The sequence below is a fragment of the Lagenorhynchus albirostris genome, chromosome X (genome assembly GCF_949774975.1).
Source record: "Lagenorhynchus albirostris chromosome X, mLagAlb1.1, whole genome shotgun sequence".
Taxonomy (NCBI): domain Eukaryota; kingdom Metazoa; phylum Chordata; class Mammalia; order Artiodactyla; family Delphinidae; genus Lagenorhynchus; species Lagenorhynchus albirostris.
The window spans coordinates 96,612,479-96,640,030 of NC_083116.1; the positions used below are offsets into that span (position 1 = coordinate 96,612,479).

Sequence of the window (27,552 nt, forward strand, 5' to 3'; positions counted from 1 at the left end):
CACAAATATACATGTGGGTGCCTAGATATACACACATGTATCCCTGCACACAAGCATACATATGTGGGTTTCTGCATCTACACACACACAGCCTTGTAGAGGCGGCCCCCACCCTCCTCTCTGTTTTAAGCAGCCACGTGACACCGGGCTGAGAAGAAGGAAGGCTGTTTGCTTCACATGCGGAAAGCTGGTGGAAACGTGACCTTGAAAGAAACAGCATAAACGCACATGTAGAGAGCTTCTTAGCAACTGCTTGTTGAGAAAATGAAAGGAATCAGGGAAAAGGGCCAGGAAACAAGGAAGAGGGGGAGCAAATCAAGAGAGGAAGTAAGCTTGACTCTTTAAGGGAGGAGCCGGCTCCCATCGTGTTCTCAAGGCTTTCTCAGGTTCCCGAAAGGGAAGGGGAGAGAAACGGGTGACGCCTGGAGTCCTCGGGCTGGGAAAATGAGCCATGTTGACATAAATCGAGTCAGGAAAGGAAGGACGTACCACAGACCACAGTGCAGCCACTTATCTTAGTGCGGTGCCGGCCTCACCTGCTGTGAGCACGGCTGCCATCCCCGGGCTCGGTAGCATCAGCCCCACTTTACAGAAACAGCCTGGGAGAGATGAACGAACTTGCCCAAAGTCTCCCAGTGAAGGGCAGAGAGTGCTGCAGACTCTGAACTGTCAGCCTCCATGTTCCTTGCTCTGCAGTTTCCTGTCAAGCCCTCGGGCTGAGAAATGGCCGAGGTGGTCACTTCGGGCTGCCTAATGATTCACCTGGAAGGCCGCAGCCCTGCGGGATCTCAGGATTCAGGGGCCACCGAGATCAGGGAGGCTCCAGCTCCCCTCTCCCAGCTGACAAAACAGAGGCACGGGGGGAAGGCCCCATGACAAGGCAATGGCTAGCTGGACACAAGCCCCCTCTCACCTCCTGCTTCACCACATCACCTGGCTTCTCAGGGTGACTGCGGTTGGAGAACCCAGGATGCGGCAAGACAGACCTCAGGAATTCTCACTAATCCTTCCATGATGAGGCCCCGGGGGGTTCGGATGGGGCAAGGGGCACAAGTTAGTGGCCAGGCCCAGGGACCCATGCTTCTCCACGCTGAGGACTTATTTGAATATGCAGAAGCCGAGGAGCCAGAGGGCAGGAGAAATAGTGGTTTAGGTGGGAGGGCCTTGGAGTCACCCTGCCTGGGTGCAAATCCTAACTTCCTAAGTAAGACCCCGTGCAACGAATTCGCTTCTCCATGCCTCAGTTTCCTTATGCATTAAATGCGGATATGTAGTAGAGTTCTCCAGAGAAGTAGAACCAATAGAATATATATATATATATCTATATAGCTATCTGGACATATCATATATAGAGAGAGAGATTTATTATGAGGAATTGACTCACATGATTATGGAGGCTTAGAAGTCCCAAGACCTGCAGTCAGCCAGCTGAAGACCCAGGAGGGCTGATGGTATAAGTTCCACTCTGAGGGCAGGAGAAGACCACTGGCCCGGCTCACCAGTCAGGCAGATGAAGTTCCCTCTTACTCAGCCTCCTCCTTCTAGTCAGGCCTTCAACTGATTGGGTGAGGTCCACCCACATGGGGGAGAGCAATCTGCTTTACTCAGTCTCCGGATTCAAATGTTAACCTCAGCCAGAAACACCCTTGCAGACACACCCAGAATAATGTTTGAGCAAACGGCAGGCCCCCTGTGGCCCAGGGACACCTGCAATGAACCAGCGCAGGATGCTAACAGTATTGCCAAAGGACTGTCTTGGGGGATAAATGAGGTCTCTAAAGCATTTGGAATAATTGTTGGCATATCCTATGTACTTAATAAGCATGGGGGGAGAGGATGTTGATAGGACGGATGGTGACACTGATGAGGATGGTAGGGGATAGCTGGTCAGGACCCCCACATTTCCAATGGGTGACTTAGGGAGTGGCTGGCAATGGTCACTGTTCTATGTGTGATACGAAGAGTTTATTACAGAAGCTAGAGACTCTGTTTTGGGGGAAGACACATAGATGGAAACAGCCAGTCCTCACAGCAGCCAAAAACCCCATCCTGATCCATCTCTGACTCCTCCAGGAAGATTAAGCTGCGGCTTCCTTGCCCCTCAAGACATAACACCAGGGGCTTCCCTGGTGGCGCAGTGGTTAAGAATCTGCCTGCCAATGCAGGGCACACGGGTTCGAGCCCTGGTCTGGGAAGATCCCGCATGACGCAGAGCAACTAAGCCCGTGCACCACAACTACTGAGCCTGCGCTCTAGAACCCACAAGCCACAACTACTGAAGCCCGCACGCCTAGAGCCCGTGCTCCGCAACAAGAGAAGCCACAGCAGTGAGAAGCCCGCGCACCGCAACAAAGAGTAGCCCCCGCTCACCGCAACTAGAGAAAGCCCGCGCGCAGCAACGAAGACCCAACGCAGCCAAAAATAAATAAATAAACAAATAAATAATTTATGTAAAAATAAAAAGAGACATAACACCACTTCCCTCACCATCTTGGTTCAGTAGATACAAGATGTACCCGCACCCCAGGATGGACAGAGCCGCATATTAGAGCAATTACCCAGAGCAACCCATCAAAACGTCTACAACAAACGCTTGAATGATGCTGCAGATGTGCATCTTGGGCACATCCCGAATGTATCCACACATTCCCATTGTGTCCGCCCACAGCCTCCGCCCCGGAATCAGGCCCACCGGCCGCTGCAGCCGGCACAGACGCGAGCTTAGACACCAGAGGCCAAGCGGCTCAGTCCTTCCCACCTCCCTCAGAGCAAGCACCTCCTCATCTGTTTCCCTGAAGCTCTTAACTCAGAACAGCTGAGTGGACAACGCCCTAAAATCCTGCCTTCCTTCTCATTCCTTCCTTGAAGAGATACCCGTAGGTAAATATTTTCTCCGGAGAGAAGAATTTCTCCAGTAGAAACCGTCAGCCAGCAGAGTGGCTGTGAGAGGCCTCCACATGTTTTCAGCTCTCACACAACCCCCATCTGGTGCCGTGGACGTGATGTGTAAAGTGTGCACGTGCACGCGCGCGCGCACGCGCGCGCGCACGCATGCACACAGAGGATGGGCCCCTATTCCCCGTCACTCACCCTAGTCAGTCCCGCAGAGCTCACTATAAATCACCTTCCGCCTCAGCCGCCCAGAAAGCCAGCCGCTGAGGTGTCCCCTTTGCACGTTAATCAGGATCTTCCCTCCTGGGACAGGGGCCTTCTCGCTGCTGGGGCCCAGCCCCCTGTGAGGAGGGGACTCGGGGGACCCCCCTGTGAAATGAAGCCTTGCCACCACGGGGCACTCTGAGAGTCTCCCATGAAGGCCACTTTTCTTCTAAACCTGCGATTAAGTGGAATTACAGAATCCCTGCGCTGTTATATGTTTGTCCCAATTCTGCTCCGCAGCAGCCTTTGTCCTACCCCAGAGTCACATCTCTGAGGTTTAGACTGGAGCTGAAGAGCTATTTAGAGGCTTCTACTCTGTACCCAGCGGCTTCTCTGCTGGACCCTCGGCTTTGTTTTCCTTGGCGGGGCGTGTCATGGACAGCCGACGGGCAAACCTCGCCAGGAAAGCAGGCCGAGAATCAGCGGAAGGAGGCTGCCTTTCTGCGCCTCGAACACACACCTCTCACCCCGTGACACAGGCAGCTCAGATGGGAAGAAGCCACCAAGAGCCCTTCCTACCTTCATCTCACCGGCCCGGACCGAAAAAGTACCATAACCTCCAGGAAAGCATGTTTACCTGGAGGGGCCTTTGAGTCACGTGGGAACAAGGCTGGGGTCTGTGGGTGGAGGGGAAGGTCTTCGCAGGGTTTCTGGAAGCAGTGTAAATCCAAGCCACGTGAGAAAAATAAGTACCTAGCACAGTGCCTGCCCTATGGTCGTGCTAACGTGTAGAAAGGTGGGCTAGAGGGAAACAGGACACACCAGAAGCGCCTCGGAGAAGGCTTCTGTTCAGGAAAAGTCTCTGTTGACTAGCAGTCTCACGGTTTTTTGTTTTTTTGCGGTACGCGGGCCTCTCACTGTTGTGGCCTCTCCCGTTGCGGAGCACAGGCTCCGGACGCGCAGGCTCAGCAGCCATGGCTCACGGGCCCAGCCACTCCGCGGCACGTGGGATCTTCCCGAACCGGGGCACGAACCCGTGTCCCCTGCATCGGCAGGCGGACTCTCAACCACTGCGCCACCAGGGAAGCCCCAGCCTCACGGTTTTTATCACAGCGTCCCTCGCCCAGAGCAGCAGAGCTCTGCTGTAGCAGAATAATGCCCCACAGTGGAAAAACTTGCCTCTTTCCCACCGTCCATTTTGTAGGAAAACAGAAAACAACCTGGGGAGAAGTGTCTGGCCTAATAACGATGGAGTTAATGCTGAGCTGAGGGTCACAGCTTTCTGCTTTGCCCCAGGCCAGCAGCCCTCCTGTGGTCATTAATCCTCGGCAAGTGCTTAAGTGGAGGCCAGGAATCAGTTCCTCTGGCCTCACTAGACCCACCACGAAAGGTGGGTGGGCCCCGTGTTTTACCCCTGGAGTCGGTGTTTGCCCGGACGCTGGGCCGAGTGACTGCCAAAGGCCTGTGTCTGCTCAAAGTTTTGTGACCTCTGTGGGCCTGCGTCTGCCACAGGCCTGCATCCACCAGGGGCCTGTGTCTGCCTGAGCCTTTGCTATAGGTTCTGTGACTGCCGTGGGCCTCTGTCCACTGAGGGCTCTGGACCTGCCATAGTGAAGCCCAGAAACCTGTGGGGAGAGAGGCAGAAGGAATTACTAGCAGCAGTATTACTAGGTATTGCTTTCCTAAAGGCGAAAGAATTTTCAAAGGAATTAAAAAAAAAAAAAAAGAACTTTGGGAAGGCTATCACAATTGTCCCATTGTGAAATGCTTCAGCAAGAAGAGAGAAGGACACATTTTATCTCTTGAAAAATCAGTTCTTTGAGGACCTTCTAAAAGAACTGGGTTGACTGGGTCTCATGGGCTGAATTGTGCCCTCCAAAAATTCCTGTGTTGAAGCCCTAACCCCTATGACCTCAGAATGTGACTGTATTTGGAGACAAGGTCTTAAAGAGGTGATTAAGTTCAAATGAAGCCATTAGAATGGGCCCTAATCCACCATGACTGGTGTCCTTATAAGAAGAGGAAATTTGGACACACAGGCACAGAGGGAAGACCATGTGAGGACACAGGGAGAAGGCAGCCATCTGTAAGCCAGAGAGAGAGGCCTCAGAAGACACTAACCTTGCCCCGACACCTTGATCTTGGACTTTTAGATTTTAGAACAGTGAGACAATAAATTTCTATTGTTTAAGCCACCCAGTCTGTGGCCCTTGTTATGGCAGCCTCAGCAAACGAATACACTAGGCTACAGTAGATGAATGTTTAGGTCTGGTTTGTTTGTTGCTTCGTTTCCCCGACACCTGTCATATAACTCCCAATGAGAAAAAGTTCACCATAGTCTCATAACGAACGACTCTAAAACCTAGTGGGTTAAAAACCCAGCAATCACTTATTTTACTCACAATTCTGTAATTTGGGCAGGGCTCGGTGGGGACACCTTGTCTCTCCTCCATGCAGCACCAGCTGGGCTGACCTGATTAGGGTGTAGAGGACTGTATTAGTTATCTCTTGCTGCCTAACAATTTACCCCAACATTTAGTAGCTTAAGAAGACATGTACAGGGGCTTCCCAGGTGGCGCAGTGGTTAAGAATCTGCCTGCCAATGCAGGGGACACGGGTTCGAGCCCTGGTCCGGGAAGATCCCACAGGCCGCGGAGCAACTAAGCCCGTGCGCCACAACTACTGAGCCTGCGCTCTAGAGCCCGCGAGCCACAACTACTGAAGCCCGTGCCCCTAGAGCACGTGCTCCTCAACAGGAGAAGCCATTGCAATGAGAAGCCCGCGCACCTCAATGAAGAGTAGCCCCTGCTGGACGCAACTAGAGAAAGCCGCGTGCAGCAATGAAGACCCAACACCGCCAAAAAGAAATAAATTAAAAATAAATAAATTTTTTAAAAAAAGAAGAAGAAGAAGACACGTATAACCTCACAGAGTTTCTGTGGGTCAAAAATCTGGGTGAAGTTTAGCTGGGTGCCTCCTTTAGCTGGGTGCCTCTGGCTTCAGGTGCCTCATGAGATCGCAGTCAAGCTGCTAGCTGTATTTGGGTTCTCTTCTGAAGGCCTGGCTGGTGAGGAATCTGCTTCCAAGCTCACTCACATGGCTGACATCAGGTCTTAGTCTCTCACCACATGGGTCTTTCTACAGGACTGCCTCAAAACATGGCAGCTGGCTTCCCCCAGGGCAAGAAATGCAAGAAAGAGAGAGTGTGAGAGAGTATCCAAGGCAGAAGCCACAGTCTTTTTATAATCTAATCTTGGGAGTGTCATCCTATCGCTTCTGCCGGATGGAAGCTAGGTACTCGGTCTCGTCTACATTAAGGGGGAGGAGTTGACACAAGGGTAAGAATACCACTGCTGGGTTCCATCTTAGATGCTCCCTACCACAAGGATTGACTTTCAAGATGGCTCTCTCACATGACTGACAAGTTGGTACTGGGTGTTGGCTGGAAGCTGAGCTGGGGCTGTGGGCTGGGAATCACGGTTCTTCTCCATGGGCTGCTCGAACTTCCTCACAGCATGATAGCTGGGTTCCCAGAGCAAGTGTCCCAAGAGAGTAAGGCAAGAGTACATTACATTTTTATGACTTAGCCTCTGAAGTCTCAGAGCATCACTTCTGCCACACTCTGTTTGTTGAAGCAGTAACAAAGGCCCACTCAGGTTCAAGGATAAGGGTCATAAACTCCACCTACTGATGCAAGAGTGGCAAGGATCTAGAAATGCACGTGGGACAGGAGCTACTGTTGTGACTATCTTTGGAAAATACCTCCTGCTACAATGGAGCTTGGTATTAAGTAGAGAAGAGGCCGAGTCTGTAGCTGATGAAACTAAACTCAAGCTGGATATCTAGGAAGAAAAGTAAGTTCTCATAATTCAGGACCTGAGGTTCCTGGGACTCCTATCCTTGACTCTGTTCCTCTGGTGTAGGTTATGCTCTATCGCCGAATATACTCTTCAGAGTACATCAGTGTTGCTATGGTTTGGATCATACAAAGGTAGGCTCCCTACTCTATCAGTTAAGATATTTTGTTGCAAACAAAAGCCCCAGTTTGGGGAGTGGGGGGGATTTGAAGGTAAGTAAGTCTCTTAAACTGGAGGAGTGAGTTCCTAATGGCAGAATGTCAGGCACCAGGCCTGGGGAGCAATTTGTGGACAAGGGCTTCAGAGTCACACCATGAAGCCACAAGCCCCACCCTGCTCATTTTGAATATGTGGATTCCCGGTGTTCTCAGTTTTCCAGGTCTATTCTACCAGGGTCTTGCTGCTTGGAAATCAGAGAAGTTATGGAGCCCCTAGAAAGAGCTCTCTCTTCCCCATAGAAGAGCTGGGATCTCAGTAGGGGGTCTCCAGACGCTGAAAGTTTGGCCATCAACAGAACAGAGGCTGCCACAGCCCTAGGGAACTGTGTATCAGTGAAAACACTAGTGGAGCTTCTCATTCATTCATTCATTCATTCAGCAAATATTCCTTGAATGCTGCCTGGCATTATACAAATTTCATAGGTTTGGCAGATACTGTCTTTTCCCCTTCCTAACAGCCCTGAGATTTTCCTCTAAGAACCATCTCCCTTTGTTTAGTAACCACCACCACCTCCCTCCCCCCCGCCGCATTGTGTAGCAACCACGCAGTTTGGGTGAGTTTGAAACCATCCCTACCTCCGTGGCCTAAGCCAATCAGAGCAAGTCCATCTCTCTTGTCACAGGGGCAGTGATGATCACATCAAAGAGACACTCAGGACTTTTGAGGGAAGGAAATGTTTTTTCTTCCCTTTCCCTGGATGTGACTGAGGAAGCATGCAGACCCAGTTTCTGTTAGCAACCATCTTGCAACCGTGAGGGAGGTCAATCTGAGCACAGGTCTAATTCCTAGAGAAGGATAAAACTGAGAGAAGTACAGAGAAATGGAGCCAGAGCCTGGCCTGAAGCCCACTAGACTTCTTAACTCTGTGAGCCAATAAATCTCTCTTATGGTTCAAGCCAGGTTGAATTGGGCTTTTCTATAACTTTAAAGTCCTTTCACTGATGTGAATTCAGGAAACTTGCAGGATACAAGATCAACACACAAACATCAGTTGTATTCCTGTATACAAGCAATGAACAATCCACAAATGAAATTAAGAAAACGATTCCATTTACAATAGCATCAAAAAGAATAAAATTCTTAGAAATATGTTTAAAAATCAAGGCAGTACAAGACTTGTATACTCATAGCTATAAATCATTGCTGAAAGAAATTAAAGAAGACCTAAATAAATGAAAAGTCATCCAATGTTCATGGATCGGAAGACTGAACTGTGTTAAAATAGCAACGCTCTCCAAAGCAATGTACAGACTTAATACAATCTTTATCAAAATTCCAATGGCCTTTTCTTCAAAAATAAAAAAGCAGATCCTAAAATTCGTATGGAATTGCAAGGGACTCCAAATAGCCCAAATAATCCTGAATAAGAAGAAGAAAGTTGGGGGACTCACACTTCCCAATTTCAAAACTTACTACAAAACTACAGCAATCAAAACAGGATGGTACTGGCATAAGGATAGACATACAGATCAACAGAATTGGGAGTCCAGAAATACACCCACGCATGTATGGTCAGTTGGTTTTTGACAAAGGTGCCAAGACCACTAAATGGGGGAATAGTAGTCTCTTCAGCAAGTGGTGCTGGGATAACTGGATATCCACATGCAAAAGAATGAAGTTGGGTCCCTACTTCAGACCATACATGAAAATTAACTAAAAATGGATCAAAGACATAAATCCAGAGTGATCTACACCAACATTTCAAGGCATGGTCTGCTTGTCTTTACTCGCTCCTTATCCTTACCATTTGCCCTTTAAACTTCCCTGGAGGGAGGGAGTTCAGAAAGCCAGATTTTGGTGTATCAACTCCCCTAACACCTTAATACACGAGAACATTTTATTTATTTTTATTGTTTAAAAATTGAGAAAAGAAAAAAAACAGCCAACCTCGGTCTTTGAAAACTGGGTTTTAAGAATCTCATTATGATGTCCCCTGCCCTCATCCCACATCAGATATGACCACAGGCTTTCTGGACCGAGACTCTGGGCAACTGGCCATCTTCTCAGCAGGATGGTGCTAATCTTCACTGCTAATCCACATGCCTGCTAAACCTCACCAACTCCAAAGAAAAGATTTCTGGGGAGAGGCACTTAAAGGGAGACTTGGGCTTCCAGGGACTCCTTCCCATGGCTCAATGCTCAGCAGGGACTTTATCAGAATAAGCTGGGTGAGATCATCAACATTTAAAATGAATCTGCCCAGGTCAAAATAAGTGAACAACAGCGCTGAGAGTGTGGCCTGGCCTCTGTTCATGTTTGCTATTTGTTCGCTTGAAATCTGTGGTGCTCGCTTGTCCCATGAATCAGGGGCCTCAATGTTTGATCCAGGCAGTGGGAAAAAGGGGCAAAGGCAATTGGATATCCACCTGCAAAAGAATAAAGTTGGACCCCTATCTCACACCATACACAAAAATTAACTCAAAAGGATAAAAGCTACAAGAGGCCGGGGCTTCCCTGGTGGCGCAGTGGTTGAGCGTCCGCCTGCCGATGCAGGGGACGCAGGTTCGTGCCCCGGTCCGGGAAGATCCCACATGCCGCGGAGCGGCTGGGCCCGTGAGCCATGGCCGCTGAGCCTGCGCGTCCGGAGCCTGTTGCTCCGCAACGGGAGAGACCACAACAGTGAGAGGCCCGCGTACCGCAAAAAAAAAAAAAAAAAAAAAGCTACAAGAGGCCAAAGGAACCTTCACAGGAGAATGGCTACTAAAACCCCTGACACGCACGGTACACCAAAAGTCCCAGACCCACACAGCTGCCCGAGGCCTGGCAGAGGGAGCTGGGAAAAATCCTGGTCCTCCTCACCAAAGAGGTCTCTCCAGCTTGGTCTCCCACCCAGCTTCGTGGCCCCTTCTACAAACTCTCCATACTTTTTCACATCGCCTGGCCTTCACTCTTGCTCGTCTGTCTGCTTAGAATGCCAACCCCAAATTCTAGGCCAAGTTCAAATTTCTACTTCTTCTTCCATGGATCTGAGTAGGATTTCCTCATCAGAAACCCTGGCTCCTTTCTTAGGGCTCACACAGCATTTCCCTTGTAGCTCTGGCATTTGCTATATAGCTACCATTGTTCTCTAGTTTCTTGGCTAGCCCTAAATTCAAACATGTTGTCACACTGTCTCCTTAAACCATGTAAATGTCCTAGAAATTCCAGTATTTCAACATCAAAAGTGCATTTCTCATAATTGGAAGTGACCCCATAATCCTGTATTTAGGCCAAAAGTCCCTGTGATTAAGCCACTTATTTCATGCTGCTTTGATCATAATTATGTCTCCTCACTAGATTGTGAGCTCGCTAGGGATAGATACTGTATCAATTAGGATTAGGTTTGGCTAAAAGCAAAGGAGATGCAAACTTGCAGTGGCTTAAATGTAATAGAGGTTTCTTTCTCATTTGCAAAAGTCCAGAGGTAGGCAGTTCAGCATGGAAATGGCTGCCCTTCTAAGAAGACCTCAGGAACCCAGGCACCTTCCAGCTTACCATTCCACCATTCCTAAGGTGAAGCCCTTGTCCTCATGGTCCATTACGGTAGCCAGAGCTCCAGTCATTATACCTACATTCCAGGCAGCAAGAGATGAAGAATAAAAGGAGAAATGGTTAAATATCAACTGTCTCTTCAGGAAGTTTCCTGGAAGCTGCCGCATGTTACTTCTACTCATAGTCCAGTGGCCTGATTTTAATCACATGGCCACACCTACCTGCAAAGGAGGCTGGGAAATGTAGTTTTTCTTCTAGGTGGCCATGTGCCTAGCTTAAAATCAGGGTTTGATCACCATTAGAAGGAGAGGCAGTATACTGGAGAATAGTCTGCCATACATGGTCTTGTGCATCTCAAGATTTCAGTTTAGAAAATGTCCCCTGCGTAGTACCTCATACAGAGCATCAAGGAATGAGAAATAGGATAGCATAGGATTACGGAGCTCAATAAAATATCCAAAGTATCTTTCAACTACATCATGATCTCATCTGATTTCTACAAGAAAAGGCTTCCCTAACCAAACCGATGTTTCAACTGTGATCACAGTGGAATGAAGGTTTTTAAAAGTCATAAACACGTTGTATGCAAGTGGCTCGCTAATTACAAATGAGACTTTGCCGGTCAGCCGGATAGGCTCTTCAGCTGATGACTACGTCTGATCGTAAAATTCAAAACAAACAAACAAACAAAAGCTCTTATTAGCCTACCTTTTATTAAACTGGCCACCCCCTAAATTCCTCGGTAGGAGCAAGACTGCAGTGTTGAATACTGAAGTTTCCGTTGCTCGTACATTTCCACCATTTTGGGAGCACCCAAAGTTTTTTTGACTCCATTTCTCACTGGAATGAGGAACTTGGTACCTGGGGCCATTTTAAAACAGGGTCCCCAAATTCTTTGATACCTCTCCAATCAAGATTTGGGGTCTGAGTGGGCTTGTGACTGCTTCAACCAACAGAGTATGGCATGTGTGACACTGTGTGACTTCTGAGCTAGGTCAGAAAGGGCCGTGCACCTGGATCTCTTGGGACAGTAGCTGTGGGGAACCAACTGGCACGTAAGATGTCCGATCACCCTGAGAATGCCGTGCTGGGGAGATGCTCCAGGTGACGGCCTGTCCTCACTACAGCACCAGACGCGGGAATGAAGCCATCTAGAACTCTCCAGACCCAGCCCACCCACCACAGGGTGGTAGATGCCACGAGAAGCAGAGGAATCGCCCAGCTAGCCCTGGCCAGGATTTCTGAATCACAGATCCATGAGCATAATAAAATGGGTGCTGCATTATGGCACTAAGTTGGGAGTGATTAATGCAGCAACTGTGACTGGAACAGTACCGCATATAAAAGGATCTGTGATGAAATTGGAAACTCACTGGGCAAGCCTCGACCTAACAGAAGCCACCAGCCAACTTCACGCAAAGGCTCAAGATTTTCTCTCCGGGCCCTTCCCAGCCCCAAGCAGCTGGGTAAGGAACAGGCAGCCTAGTCAAGTGGGTACGTGGCACCCAGACACAGAAAGATTGGAGTTTAAATCCTTGCTCTGCCCCGTGCTAGCTGCTGTGACCTGGGGCAAGCTGCTTAATCTCTCTGCACCTCAGTCCCCCGAATGGGGACGATACTCCATCTTTCCTAGCATTGGTGCCGGAATTTGATGAGCTAACCCTATAAAGCACGAGCGCACAGTAGGTGCCCTGTAGGGTACTTCCATGTAGCCTGTCCTGGGTTTTCAGTGCATTTCAAATATTCATGAGTCTCTGCTTTGGTCCAGGAAATGCACTCTTTGTCTTGCACCAGGATGGTCCCTATCCAAGTGTCAGAATTTGACTGAAAGGTCCCAGCAGCTACTGAATGAGATTGGATCATAGGACGCAGGGCAGTCTCTCCACACAGCCTCACGACACCCTAATCTCCGCGCTGGCAGGCTGCCCTTGCTGAACCATGGTGAACGTCAGTGGTGGTAAGCCCTGGGCCGTGTGTGGTTCAGCCCTGATCTAGTAAACACAAGTCTTGCCAAACCTGAAACTCAAGTCATGGGTGAGTGGTGAGCTCTGGGTCGCATTCTGGTTTTCCTCATCCAACAACTAGCATCATCATGTAGGTTGTTAAAGGAGTCTTTTTTTTTTTTTTTTGCAGCAACTTCGGAATTGGCTGAACCAGCGGAATAATTTACTGTAACGTAGTTTCCTCCCTCTAATCCCCCCACCCCTTCCCCGCCCCCACCCCTAGAAAAATCCCAACACGGCCGGCCGAGGCTACAAAGACCCTGTTGCTTAGCAACAGGAGTGAAGCTAATCAACACAGCTCTGAATATTAATATTTTTCCAAAACACGACTTATCCTGAAATTGTGCAGCAAATACAAGGCCTTCCTTTCAGTATAAACAGTCATTTAAAAAAAAACATCTATAATTAATTTCGTGATGTGTGCTCATTTCCTGCACTGGCGGATTAGCCTTGTTAAATAACAGTAACACCGATAACATTAACACGGTGCAGCCTTTGTCTAGGACATTCATTCGGCATTTTGTAATTCTGTCGGCCTCGGAATTCACGATGAGGTCAACAGGACTGGTTTTTCAGCTCATTCTTAAGCCGGAGAAATGGACGTGAAGAGGTTAAAGGATTTGTGACACAGCCCAAACGAACATACGGGCTTTCTGAAGCCAAACCCAGGGACCTTCCCCCTAGACGATACGGCTTTCCTCTTATTCTATGAACTCCCTGTAACTTATGATGAAACCTTTGGTGATTCAAGGACTCTAAACGTCAGTCTCTTCACCTACGACATAGGGACAGTGAAGGGGTTGGATCAGCCCTCATGTCCTTCCAGTTCCATTATTTCTAGCCCGGTCCAGAATAAATCAGCAGGCCCTCAGTGGTTTAGAGAGTCCGTGTTCTTAGAAGTGAGCGTGGAGCGAAAAACAAGGAAGGGAGGGAATAGAAAGACACGGCTGGTGAGTCTCACTTAAAAAGCAAAGAAGGTCTAAAGAAAATCAGAGCTAGACGTGAGGGGAGGACAAGCAGAAAAGACCATGTGAGGGGCGTGGGAAGCAAAGGGCTCGTCTGCCAGCTGACAGCAAGGGGGCTGGGGCGTGGCAGAGATGGCGATCATATCACAGAGGTGGCATCTCAGGGCCACACCCTGGAGCAGGCTGGGCTTTTTCATTGCCCTCTGGGCCAGGGAATCCCTGTTCTCTCAGGGACTAAATGTGGATGTCTCGGGAGCAGCTGTCCCTCTGAACTGGTTTGGGTCCTGTGGACACGCAACGACTTTGCCCCAGAGATTTCACCAGAACTCTGAGTCAGTTTTGAGTGAAGAATTCCCAACCCAAACCACTTCCTGTTTTAGTTGCAGTTCAAGGGGGTGACACTGAATCAAACACTGTCTTTAGGCATCTTTTTTTTCTCCCTCAGCTCCATTTTCTTCTGCGTGAACTTGCTTGTCACACAGGCGGATCCCTGGGGGAGGCCTCCCATGGCCAGAGGACTTCCTTCAACCTGACAGCTTGGGAGGTTTCAGTCAAGGCGCCAACGGAAGTCCCAGCGTGTGTTTGCAAAGAAGGGTCCGACCTTGGGTCACATGCCTAGCCCTAAGCCAACCACTGTGGCCCAGAGCATGGAGTCTCCTGATTGGCCACGCACGGTCATAAGCCCTCCCACAGAAGGCCGCCAGATCAATGAAGGCTGCTTAGTTATATTCGAATTTCAGATAAACAACGAATAATTTTTTAGTATAAGTATTTCCAAATATTATGTGGGATATACTTAGAGTGACAAAATTATTTGTTATTTATCTGAAATTTAAATGCAACTAGCTATCTTGTAATTTTATTCACTAGATCTGGAGCATGGCCCGGGGAGGGATGTGGGGCGAGGGGCAGGTCAACCCGGCCTGAACTTCCAGCACATCCCCGACAGCACATCCCCGACGTGAAGAGAACTGCAGTTGCGTAAGGCTTGTAGGTGCCAGAGAGGGCAGCATACGCCAGGCCACCCGGGCAGAGTGGAGTGGGCAGAGTCAGGGAGGCCCTGGGACCCTTGCCAAGTCCACAGACCCTGGCTGGAACCTGTCTGGAGCCTGAATAAACATACCAGGGGGCACCTGTCTTTCATTAGGTAGAGAGAGGGGGCACCTGTCTTTCATTAAGCTGGGTGGCTTAAACAACAGAAATGTATTCCTCACAGTTCTGGAGGCTGGAAGTCCAAGACCAAGGTGTCAGCAGGGTCGGTGTCTGGTGAAGGTCTGCAGACGGCTGCCTTCTTGCTGTGTCCACACATGGCCTTTTTTCAGTGCGTGCACAGAGGGAGAGAGGGGGATGGAGGGAGAAAGAGGGAGGGAAAGAAGGAAAGAGAGAGAGGGATTTTGTCCTCTTCTTATAAGGCCACCAATCCTATCAGATTAGGATCCATTTTTATGACCTCAGTTATCCTTAATTACCTCCTTATAGGCCTTATCTCCAAATACAGTCACATTGGGGGTTAAGGCTTCAACATATGAATTTTGGAGAGACACAATTCAGTCCATAGCCGTGACCAAGTTCCAACACTGAAGACTGGGCGTGTCTTTCAATGAGAGAGACACAACAGTATTCCAGGCTGTCCAACAAGCTTGAACAGTGCCTGTCCCATCTATGAGCCCCACTGTGGCCAGGCAGACTCCCTCACCGGCTCTGAACAAGCCTTGGGCGTTTCCTAACTTGGCACTGCTGCTTTTGCCTGCGATGCCTTCCATTGTTCTCTTTTTGTGAAATTCCTACCTATCCTTCAAGGCCCAGCTCAAATCACTCTTCCTCCAAGAAGTCTTCCTTGGTTTCTTCCAAGCCCAATCAATGAGTGTACACCACTCGTTCAACATTTATATGCGGCTTTACATTAGAGGTTCCCTTTTCACATCTACAGATCTTGCCCCCAATTAGAGCTCCTTTGAGGCAGGGGCCATGTTTATATTTACAATAAATCCCCGCAATGCCTTGCACAATGTAGACACTCCATCAATATTTGTTGATTGATTTATCGATCAACTGATGGGAAGTTAGCCATGCGTGCAAATAAACCATTTCCAGCGAGTTTGCAGCCCTTGAAGCAAAAAGAAAAAAAACACATTTCTTTTTGATGGTGCAGAATAGTGGTTCTCAATGAATAGGTCCCTGTCAGCCGTGCATTGCCATGCACAAAATTTGTCATTAATGATAAAAATACATACATCTCAAATTATTGGCTTAAACAAATTAGAATACATTCCAGGTTATCCCTAAAATAACACCACTCTCACTCACTTGTGTGCTCTCACTCCAGTGTGCTTTCTTGAGAGGGAAAGAACGCTGTCAAATTATATAGTTACCAAGCCAGGTTGAGGGCATAACCCTAGGTTCACTTTCTGGAGGAGGTTGTACATGTCGACATCATCCCTCTGTGTCTCCTGCTAGGTACAAGGATGATGTTCTTGAATTGCTGTTCGAATGAGTGGACCACATCACAGATTTCGGGTTCTCTGTAGCTCCCTCTCACTGCTTTCTTGCCAGTAATGGTGGCTACATCTCCTTTGGCTTTTAGGGCCGGAGGATCGTCCCCATTAGTGGGAGGATAAGAAGAAAGCGAGGAAGAAAATAAATCCATCAGTAAGTCCTAGGGGAAACGCTAATACGATTTCAATTCACAAATTGAATGAACGGCACAGTTGGTTGGGGGCAGGGGCTCTCAGGATGCTTGCTGTAGGGACACTGTCCCCATCCTGCCTGTATCCCTGAGGGCCTTCCACTGTAGTGCGCACTAACCGAACCCACAAATGCCAGAAGCTTCATCTCTTTTGCCTGAGGACTTTCTCTTGGGGCTGGAGTCTGCTCTGTCCTGCAGGGTTGGCTGAAAGCGACAGTGGCAGAGAATTTACACTCTCACTCCTGGGACAGTCGGGTGTGATGACGGCGAGGCACGTTCTGCGTTGTCTCTAGATGTCCCCAATCGGATTAAGGTCGTGTGGCCCACAGAGGTAACTTGTTTGATGACATACCCTCCATCTTCTGCCTTCCCTCCCCTGTCTCATTTCCTTCACCTTCCAAATAAACTGTTGCGTACTCAAATCCTTGACTCGGAATCTGTTTCTGGGGGAACCCAAACCAAGACACCTGCCATGATGCTTTTCTTTGAAGGAGGACTGTGGCCGATGGCGTGTCCTTGAGAACAGGATCCGAGCCCTGGACAATCATCAGAGCTGCCGGGGGTGGGAGTGGGGTTTGGGCTGGGGAATTTCTTAAACACAGACCCCACTCCCACCCCTGGAAACCCTGCCGTGCTTACTGAAGGTGGACCCAGGAACCTGTATTTTATTATAAATTCCCTAGACCACTGGACATTCATTCCAGAATCTAACAACTGCAGCAATGTCAATGCAACCGAGAGAAAACCCCATATTTTGCTGTTCCGAAGGAAGAAAGGGCCAGACATTTGGCATGACAAGATGTGGGTCTGGGCTTTAACTCCACCAGTTGCCTCTTTTTCTTCACCTGGAAACTGGGGGCCCAAATCATGCCGTTCACATGGGTGGAAGTGCTTTGCAAACCAAAGAGTGCTGTCCAGGGACTGGGTTTCCTCGCAGGGAGCTGGGAGCACAGTTGCTCTTGGGTTCAAACCAACAACTGTGAAATGCTGGCGTGGAACACAGCCTTCGCTCCGTGTCAGAAAGGGGACAAGCCACTGCCTCCCCACTAGCCTCTAGTGCTGTGCATTTTGGCCTTTACCTCATTTCACCCCACCACTCCTCATCACCCGACCTCACCCCTGCTCTTTTAATTACTGAGCACGTTGCAAACGATCAGTACTCTGGGCCTGTTAGCATGATAAATGAGCAATTAAAACTACATAAGCAATTATACCAGGTCCAAATGTTCCCCGCTCAGCCCTGGCTGTGGTGCTGTGGTTAGTCGGCTCTTCAGCCAGAGGGGCTGGCTCTTAACCTCCACTTTCAGGAAACCACGGGGCCCCTGGAATCGCACATGCCCTGGGTGAAGTGGCAGAGAAATCCTGTCTACAACAGCTCAGTCCCATGGGGCAGGCTGCGCTGACGCTTTAGGGAGAAAACCAGTTTGCATTAATTCCAGCCCATTGGCTGAATTGTCTAGCAGAAATAATCTACAAGAAAGCGATGGGGGGACAGTAGATCACAACAAAGTTTTATAAGCAAGTCTCTTCACAAGAGGTACAATAAGGCATAATAAACATTTTACGTCCAAGAAACACTGCCTTTCAGGGGGGCAGATCTGCATATAAGGTAATGGACGGACAAGCCCTATTTCCAAGGTCTCCGATCTCAGATTCCTGGGACAGATGGGAATAGGCATAGCCATTTATCAGGAGGGTTACAGGGGGTCCACTGCCCATTATTAGATAAGAGACACCAATCAGGGGAAACAAAGAGGTCGGGCAGAGGAGGAGATGCTGGGACAGAAGAAAAGGAGGCTTTTAGATCGGAAAGTTTTCAAACACGTTCACCTCGAAGCTGAATCATCCCTTGACAGGGCTATGTTGAAGGAAAAGGTTTCAAAATAAAATGCAAACCTAGGTCAACCACCCTTCCCCACAGACTGGCTCCACGCAGCCTTGCCCCTAACCCTCCACAGAGACCTGGCCCCCTCAGCAAGCTTGACTTTGACCTTGAAGACAAACACCCAATCCAGAAACTGAGGTACCACCCACACTTGCAGAATCTCTGCACTGCCATAGGCAGAGGGGCCCTGCTGGGTCCAGGCCAATCCTGGCTTTCCTTCTAGCCTGGGGTCCTCAGGACAAATGGAGTTGCACCCAGCAGAGTGAAGACAGTGACATTTGTCACCATCAGGACAGAGTTGCTCATCAGTTCTATTCAAAGGGGAATAGAGGTAAAGGATGGAGCAATCAGATCATGGTTTGGATGGGATGGTACAGTGGTTAAAAGTATAGGCTCTGGAGCCAGACTGCCTGGGTTCAAACGTCAGCTCTACCACTTACTACTACGTGACCTGGGGCAAATTATTTAGTCCCACTGTACACCGGTTTCCTCACCTATAAATGGGGATAATGCTGGAAATTAGCACTCCTATTTCCCATACGCTCCAGTTATTTCTAGACTTTCCCATGGTGCTGCCTTATTTGTGCCCTGGAACCAGTCTCTCTGGTCCCTCTGCTCTGCCCTTTCTAGTCACCATGCAGCTCTCCCTACTTGCTGATGACCTTGAGAGATTACCACTCAGCTGGACATGGCCATATTCTGAGAATGACTGCTACTGTCTGTCTCCCTTACCTCCCAACTAAGACCACTGACCCAAGTCAATAAACACTCCATGAATGAATGAAAGGTCATGACCCTCCTTAATCCCTCATAGCACAACTGAGACCAGGCTATACATTTTAAGAAGGCTTGACTAGTTCATGGTAGAGCCTCTCAGCAAACTAGAAATAGAAGAAAACTTTCCCAATCTGATAAAGGGCATTTACAAAAACCCTACAGCTAACTTCGTACTTACCCATGAAATACCAATTGCTTTCCCCTCTAAGACTGGGATAAGACAAAGATGTCCACTCTCATCACTTCTACTCAGCACTGTACTAGACGTCCTAACCAGTGCAATAAAGCACGAAAAAGCATACAAATTGGAAAGAAGTAAAACTGTCTTTGTCCTCAGCTGATATAATTGTGTCTGTAGAAAATTCAAGGGCATCTACAAACTAACTACTAGAACTGATAAATGAACTTAGCAAAGTCATGAGATATAAGGTGAATATGCAAAACTCGATGCATTTCTATGCATATTAGCAACAAAAAGTGGAAAATGAAAAAAAGTACATCATTTTACAGTAGCAATAAAAAACCCTATCAAATACATAAGAATAAATTATCTCCCATCATCTCTACACATGCTCTGCTCAAGCCCCTTTTTGTGCACTACTACCAACGCCCTATCGATTTCTGCCTTTGTTCATGCTGCCTCCTTTCCTCCAATGTCCTCCCTATGTCTCTCTACCAGGGTAAACGGACCCCACCCTCTGTGTCTAAGGCACTATCTTCTCTGTAGAACCAGATGAAGGGCCTTCCTGCCCTTTCCATTCTGGCTTGCTAGGCCGCCTCTTTGGACCCTTTCTAGATTAGAACTCTGTAGCATTAACCAGAGTGGAAAGCGAGTGGGCAGGGAGACAAGAAGTCTTTGCTTCAAATCCCCATCCTGCTACTTAATATCTGTGGATTTGGGCAAATTACAGTCTCTCAGTTCTCTCTCTTCTTAAAAAGGAGAATAGTGATTCTCATCTCCACAAGATTGTATGGAGCGGGGGGGAAATGCCTAGCAGGGTGACTGATTCTCAAACAATTGGAATGGTAGCTAATTTGTTATTATTACTTGGCTTTTCTCCTCAGCAGGACTCTAAGCTCTTTAAACGTAAGACCAGAATCTAGTTCAGGGTCTTATGCCCAAAGGGCCCTTAGTAAATGTTTGTTAATTATCCATGACTTCACCCAAAGAGGGCATATCAGTCCACCAGAAGGAGAAATTCATCCTTGGTAGGTGAAGCATTAAGGCGATCCTCAACTTTCACATGAGTGGGATACCACTTCTTAGGCCTGTTTCCCACTGCCCAGTGTTGCAGAACTCCTTCCTCACATAATGCTATCATCCCCAGCATCTTTGGTTACTTTTTCCACCTTAAAAGCATTTCTTATCCCTTTTGAGGAGCCCAGACTTTTGAGGGTAAAGAACGCATCTCAGGGACTTCCCTGGTGGTGCAGTGGTTAAGACTCCGCATTCCCAGTGTAGGGGGCCTGGGTTCAATCCCTGGTCAGGCAACTAGATCCCCCATGCATGCCACAACTAAGAGTTCGCATGCCACAACTAAGGAGCCGGCGAATCGCAACTAAGGAGCCTGCGAGCCGCAATGAAGGAGCACGCCTGCTGCAACTAAGACCTCGTGCAACCAAATAAAATAAATAAACATTTTTATAAAAAGAATGCATCTTATACTTCATATTCCCCACAATACCAGTTCAGTACCTCACCTCAGTGTGCTTCTCTATAAAATGGATGTAAGAATTGCGCCAGGAGGGCTGTCGTAAGTATAACACCCAGGATAGAGGTACAGATCCTTTGTACAATGTAAGATAATACAAAGTTATTAGTTATAAAATCCAAGTGCTCAATAAGTATATCCTGGACATATTTGAATTATATTGGGCTTCTGTTTTCTTATCTATAAAGTGGGAGGAACAGTACCCACCTATAGGGTCTTGATCTATGCTCCAATATGACTATTCATGTAAAAAGCTTAGCCCAGGTAGCGCTTATAAGCGTTCAAGAAATTTTGGCTACAGAAGTAGATTTCCTGTGAACCTAAAAGCTTGACCTTCCGGGCCCCTGACTTACACAGGCCCCTTCCAAGCCTGGCACGGGCGGAGCAGGGCACTCGTATGTTCTGTACAGACCACCATCTGTTTCCAGTGCGACTTCCCTTTCATCACACCTCCCATTGGGTCTGGTGGTGTAAGAGTAGCCATGGGTATATTTGGGATCGGGCTGAAGGGAAGCTGAAGTGAGGATACAATTAGTTTTTATTTAGGGATATACGTATATATACTATTTGCCGCCACTTCCACGTAAAGTGGGTGCTAGCCCTCACACACGGCAGAGTAGAAATGGTCTTTGGGAACGCTCCCTCTGGGCTGATTTGCCCCGTATTGTAACTTGGTGGTACGTGCCAGGGGTTGTTTCACGATATAATTGTGTGTGTCCTGGGTGTCTCCTGCGACATAGCAAGTCACCCCAGACTTTAAGTTGTTGGCTTAAAACAACAGCAATCATTTGTTTTGCTCACAAGTCTGCCACTGGATGGGGAAGCTTGTCACAGCTTCATGTGGTGTCAGCTGGGGTGGCTCGAAGTCTGGGAGCTGGAATCATCTGGAGGTGTCTCACTCACATATCTGGTAGTGTATGCTGGCTGTTGGCTGGGACCTCGGCTGGCTGTGGTCTGGGCTTCCTCATAACATGGTGGCTAGGTTCCAAGGCCAAGTGTCCCAAGAGGGCCAGGCAGAAGCTGTATCACTTTCCAGGACCTAACCTTGGAAGTCACATTGTGTCACTTCTGCCGTAATCCCAGATCCACTCAGGTTCAAGGGGAAGGAGAACGGACCCCATGCCTCGATGAGAGGAATGTCAATATCCCATTACAAGAAGAGCGTGTGGGATGGGAGACCTTGTTGCGTCCATTTTGGAAAATACGATCTGTCCCAGTAACCTATGGCTCCCAGCCTCCAAAATTATGGAGGTAGTAGAGAGAAACAAAGCTCGAAATGTATGGCACCAGAAGCTAGTCTGTGGAAAATCTTCCAGTCTTCAGACGTGGAAAACTGTACGTGACAAATCCCATTCTCATTGATGCCCAGACAAAATGAAAATTTGCTTCTGTCAGGAATATACTCAATAACGCAGTGTGTGCAATTAATAACGCACCATATAGTTTGATTTCTTTTCTGATGGGAACTGCACAATATAGGATTTATCAGAATCCATGTGTTTGTAGGGCACAAAACTGTAGCAGCCCTGCAAACATAAGTACGTCTGTTTGGAAAGCAGTAGGTTTTATGCATCCCAGTATCTGAAGTTGCATCTTAGCGTATCTGACACGTCTTGTCCTGATGAAGCCTGGTGGAGCCAGAAAAAATGGCACACAAAATTGCTACTGATACAGCAAAATGGCCTGAAGAAACAAGTGCCCCAGTGACAAAACTCCTGTGATCATCAACACGTCAGTATATGTAGCATAAGAGTAATTTTATTATGTAATTATGCAGCTCAATATGGACACCTTAATTTCACATTAATTTTGTGGATGTATTTTTTTTTGAGAATACTGATCATACCAAAATTCAAATAGGACAGGAAGACAGAAGCCTCTTGGTAGAAGTCAAAAACAAACTGAAAGGAGATCTGCATATGCTTCAAAATGCTCCTCTGTGATTACACCACAATGGAAACTAATTACCAACGACAACTTGTGAACCTAAAAGAAACTTTACAACACTGCTAATAATTTTATTAAAAGGAGATCAAGCAGGCTACAGGGAAGGCTGAATGATCTTTCTATTGTCTCTATAAAAAAGATATTAAAAAATCATTACCATATGAAAAGACGATCAAAGTCGCGCAGCCCCAAAAAGTAGAAAAAGGAATCATAAAAGTATTTCAGACTGTTAATTACTAAAAATATTTTATAGTTTTTCTGGATTTTATGAAGTTTGAGGTCTTTGTGAGCCTTTAAATTTTGTAACCTGTTATTTCTTTTCACATTTAAACATTTACTTTCATACTAGGTTTTATATTTGCAATTTTGTGTTCTTTTTCTTAAAGAGAGTCTTCCAAAATATTTACTCTCCAGACCCCACTATTAGCCACAATCAGCTCCTGTTGGCTATTATTATTAACATTTCCTGATAATAATAGAGATGGTGCATGTGGTAGTTTACAGACGTAAGAAGATGGATGACGAACGCCAATCAACTCAAATTGGCATCCTTCTTCTTTTCAGGATGAAAGCACGGAACAGGGTTGTAGGGGCCTGTATCGGTGACCTTGGACTGCCACACTGATTAAGTGCTTTAAACAACAGAAATGTATTTTCTCACGGTTCTGGAGGCTGGAAGTCCAAGATCAAGGTGTCGGCAGGGCTGGTTTCTTCCAAGGCCTCTCCTGGTGGTTTGTACGTGGCCACTTTATCATCGTGTTGTCATATAGGCTTCTCTCTATATGTGTCCTAATCTCCTCTTCTTATAGGGACAACACCAGTCAGACTGGGTTAGGGCCCATCCATGTGACCTCATTTAACTAAATTACCTCTTTAATGGCCCTATTTCCAAATACAGTCATCTTCTGAGATAACGGTGGTTAGGGCTCCAATGTGTGGATTGGGGGAGGGACCCGATGCAGCCCATAACAAGGCCCAAGCCATAGGTCCTCAGAAGGCAGACGAGAGCCCCCGCTCACCCTGCCCAAGCAGCTCTGAGTCATCGCGAGCGTCATCAAAGGCCCCAGGCCTCCTTCAGATCAGCCAAGTAAGTAGTCCCGGCAAAGGGAGCCAGAATCGTGGCAGGAGGACTTCAACCTTTAGCGGGAACGGGGGAAGCCCTCAGCATCTCTGGCTCAGGGTCCCACCCCCTCCCCATGCCACCTTAGTGGCGGCCCCTCAGGCTCAGAGCTGCACTTCATCTGCATGGTCTCAGCACCCACCAGCCCTGCTCTGATTAAAACCTTGCCTGCAATTTGCACTCTACTGTCTGGTGAATGCTTGACATCCACTGAGGTGGCCTCTATCCATGCTGAGCTGCCTCCCTGGGTGACCCAAAGGATCTCTGCCCGGACCAATTAGTTCGCTCCCTTGGGCACTCCAGCATGACCTGGATCATTCCTGGTCACCATCAGTGACTGTGATTGGGGTGGGGGGAGGGAGAGAGCAGGCAGTTCCTGGTCCTGAGTGAAGCTTAAGCAGGAACCTGGCTCCCCAAGGAACTCACCAGTCAGACTCAGCTGGACTCATCTACTACTTTGATGAGTACCTACTGTGGGCCCATCTCTGTGCTAGGAACTTGACACATGACTCTCTCACAGCACTCTTGACAAGCGAGTATTATTATCCCCACTTTACACACAAAACAAGTGGGACTCGGCAATGTTAAGTGACTTATCCAAGGTCACACAGCTTGTTATGGCAGAGCCAGGATTCAAACTCCAGACTCTACAAGGACACAGCCCTTAAAGTGCTTTTTCCGTTAGTTCATGCAGCCTCTTACCAGCCCCATTCCCACACAATCCCAGCTGGAAAGGAGTTAAGAAGCTATTGAGCCCAGTTCCTCTAGTTTGCAGAACATCATGGCACACACTGGAATGGCCACCCCAAATCATTCACAAAAAGATTTCCATCATCTTCGACCACAGAAGCTGGAAAAGCAGAATGCTTCTCTTCCCAGCTGCCCTTGCAGCTGGGCAGAGGACAGGTGGCCCAGTTCTGGCCTATGAGGTATCAACAAAACTCACAAGTTGGAGCTTCCAGGGAAAAGAGAATATTTCCCCTTTAAAAACATCTTTGGCTTTTGCATTCCCCTTTCTTCCTGCCTGAAATACAGCCGCAATCCCTGGAAGTGCAGCAGCCATCTTGCAGCCATGAGGATAAAGGTCCCATGTTAAGGATGGCAAGTCAAGAAAATAGGAGATTGGGTCCTTGACAACATGGTGGAGCCATCGTGCCGACCTGGATTTTTTTGTTGCAAGAGACAAAATCTTGGGACTTCTTTGGTGGCGCAGTGGTTAAGAATCCGCCTGCCAATGCAGGGGACACAGGTTCGAGCCCTGGTCCGGGAAGATCCCACATGCCGCGGAGCAACTAAACCTGTGCGTCGCAACTACCGAGCCTGCGCTCTGGAGCTCGTGAGGCACAATTACTGAGCCCGCGTGCCACAACTACTGAAGCCCGCGCGCCTAGAGCCCGTGCTCCGCAACAAGAGAAGCCACCACAGTGAGAAGCCTGTGCACCGCAGCGAAGAGTAGCCCCCGCTAGCTGCAACTAGAGAAAGCCCTCACACAGCAACAAAGACCCAACGCAGCCCAAAATAAATAAATAAAAATAAATAAATAATTTTTTTTGAAATAAGACAAAATCTTTATCCTGTGTGCCACTGATAGCCAGGTTTTCTGTTACCTGCTGCAAATTCAATCCTAACTGATACAAGCATCCAGATGTCATCCCTGGGCCTGTGCTCCTCCTGCAAGGACAGTTTTGCCAGATACAGAATCCTTGGTTGATGGTTTTTTTTTTCTTTCACCACTTTGAATATGCCATCTCACTGCCTTCTGGTTTCTATGGTTTTGATGTGAAATCAGCTGTTAATCTCTTAGTTAGCTCGAGCTGCTAAACAAAATACCATAGACTGGGTGGCTGAAGCAGACATTTCTCACAGTTCTAGAAGCTGGAAGTCTGAGATCAGGGTACCACCATGGTGGGTTCTGGTGAGAACCCTCTTCCTGGTTTCCTGACATGGCAGGGAGAGAGGGAGAGAGGGAGGGAGAGAGGGAGGGAGGGAGGGACGGGGCTCTCTTGTGTCTCTTCTAAGGGCAGTAATCCTACCATGAAGGCTCCATCTTCATGAATACCTCCCAAAGGCCCCATTTCCAGATGTCATCACATTGGGGATTAGGGTTTCAACAGATGAATTTGGCGGGAAACAGATACACAGTCCATAACACTTAGAATCTCAGAGACTAAAGAAGCCCCGAACAAGCATCCCAGATGTCAGAGTAGTGGGGTCCTCTATCCTGGCCCCATCCCCACCATGCATTTCACAGAGAATTTAGAGTGTGAACACTAAGTGAGACCTCTAACAGTCCCTGCATTTACCCCACACAAGTCCCTTTTGCTGAAGTGGTTGAGTGGTTGAGGGCTGAATACCCTGTAGCTCTGGTCTTCAGGGAGATCCCTCTGCCCTTGTGGAGTGTGTCCTAGTGTGGAAGTCATCATGTTAGAGAAGGATGTCCAGGGGAAGGAGAGCCCGCATCAACAGGAGGATGTCTAGAATGGTGGACACCAGGTCACCCGAGGGCTGGCTAGTGGAACATGGAATATTTAACCTGGAGAAGAGAAGACTCAAGAGGATTAGGATGGTCTGTTTTCAAACCTCTGAAGAGCTCTTCTGCAGGAGAGGGAAGGAAGGAGTAGACGCTTTCTTCTCTGAGAGGTACAAAAGGACAGGATGAGGCCCAATGGGCAGAGGGACCAGGGAAACTGGTTTGCGTTCAATCACAGAAAGATCTTTGTTAACAATCGAGCCAGTCCCAAATGGGCTGGGCTAGGAGATGTTCCAGAGAGGCAGTGGCCATTTGTCTAGGCAATTTTAGAGCTAATTCAGGCATCCACTCAAGGGAAAATAAAAGGACCCCACAAAGTGCTCCTCAGTGAGGAAATTCTATGATTCTGTGAATCAGACTACACATAAGAGATACCACATGGCATGCAGAGGAAAGAAGGCAGAATTTAGTCAGAAAAATCTGATTTAAAAGCTGATTTCTCCCCTTGATGGCAAAGTCACTGTAGCAGAAACAACTAGTTATCCCCCAATACATGTTCTCCCTCTTTCCATAGACATACAAGCCGCAATTTTCACCTGGGCACATGATCATCTGGTACAAAGACTACATTTCCCAGCCTTCTTTGCAGTTAGGTACGGCCATGTTACTAAGTTATAGAGTGAAAGTAGAAGTGGTGAGTGCCACTTTGGGGACATGTACTTAAAGGGAAGGGGCACGTTTCTCTTTCCCCCTTTTTATTCTTCACCCATTCTTCCATTCTGCTGCCTGGAATGCAAATGTGATGGCTGGAGCTGGAGCTGCCATCTTGGATCATGTAGGTGAGGACCACATGCTAGGTTTGGCAGAACAAAGGATGGATCTTTAGTCCCTATGATTTTGCGAAACAGAGCTGCCTACCCCCAGACTCTAACGGGAAAGAAGAGTAAACTTTCATTTTGTTTAAGCCACAGCTGTTTTGAGTCTCTGTACCGAATCTCAAGTAAAACAGGTGTCTACTCTGGGGCAAAGTCTTTTGGGCTCTCTGAGGCTCACTGCGTAACCTCATCTGTATAAAGGGAATCATAATGTTCACTCCACAGATCTCACAATATGCTTGGGCAGGGGAATGAGATGATGTTTGTGAAAGCTCTATGAAAATTATTCAGCATGGGCACCAGGAAAGGCATGGTGTGGGGCGGGGCTCGGTTGGGGAAGGAAAGTTGTACCAAAGAAATATAAATGTTTTCCCCCTTCTACAGTGCTTCCTAAAGATTCTGAGTTTCCTGTCTCCATAGATCTTAGAGGGTCTGATCTTTGGTAGGAGAGGAAGGAGGGTGCATGAAG

General features: G+C 48.0%; 1 long non-coding RNA gene across 1 annotated transcript in view; it reads right to left on the minus strand.

Annotated features, from left to right (window-relative positions):
* LOC132513258 (uncharacterized) overlaps window positions 1-27,552 on the minus strand; it is a 132,320-nt gene that overhangs the window by 103,981 nt on the left and 787 nt on the right. The window lies entirely within an intron of this gene.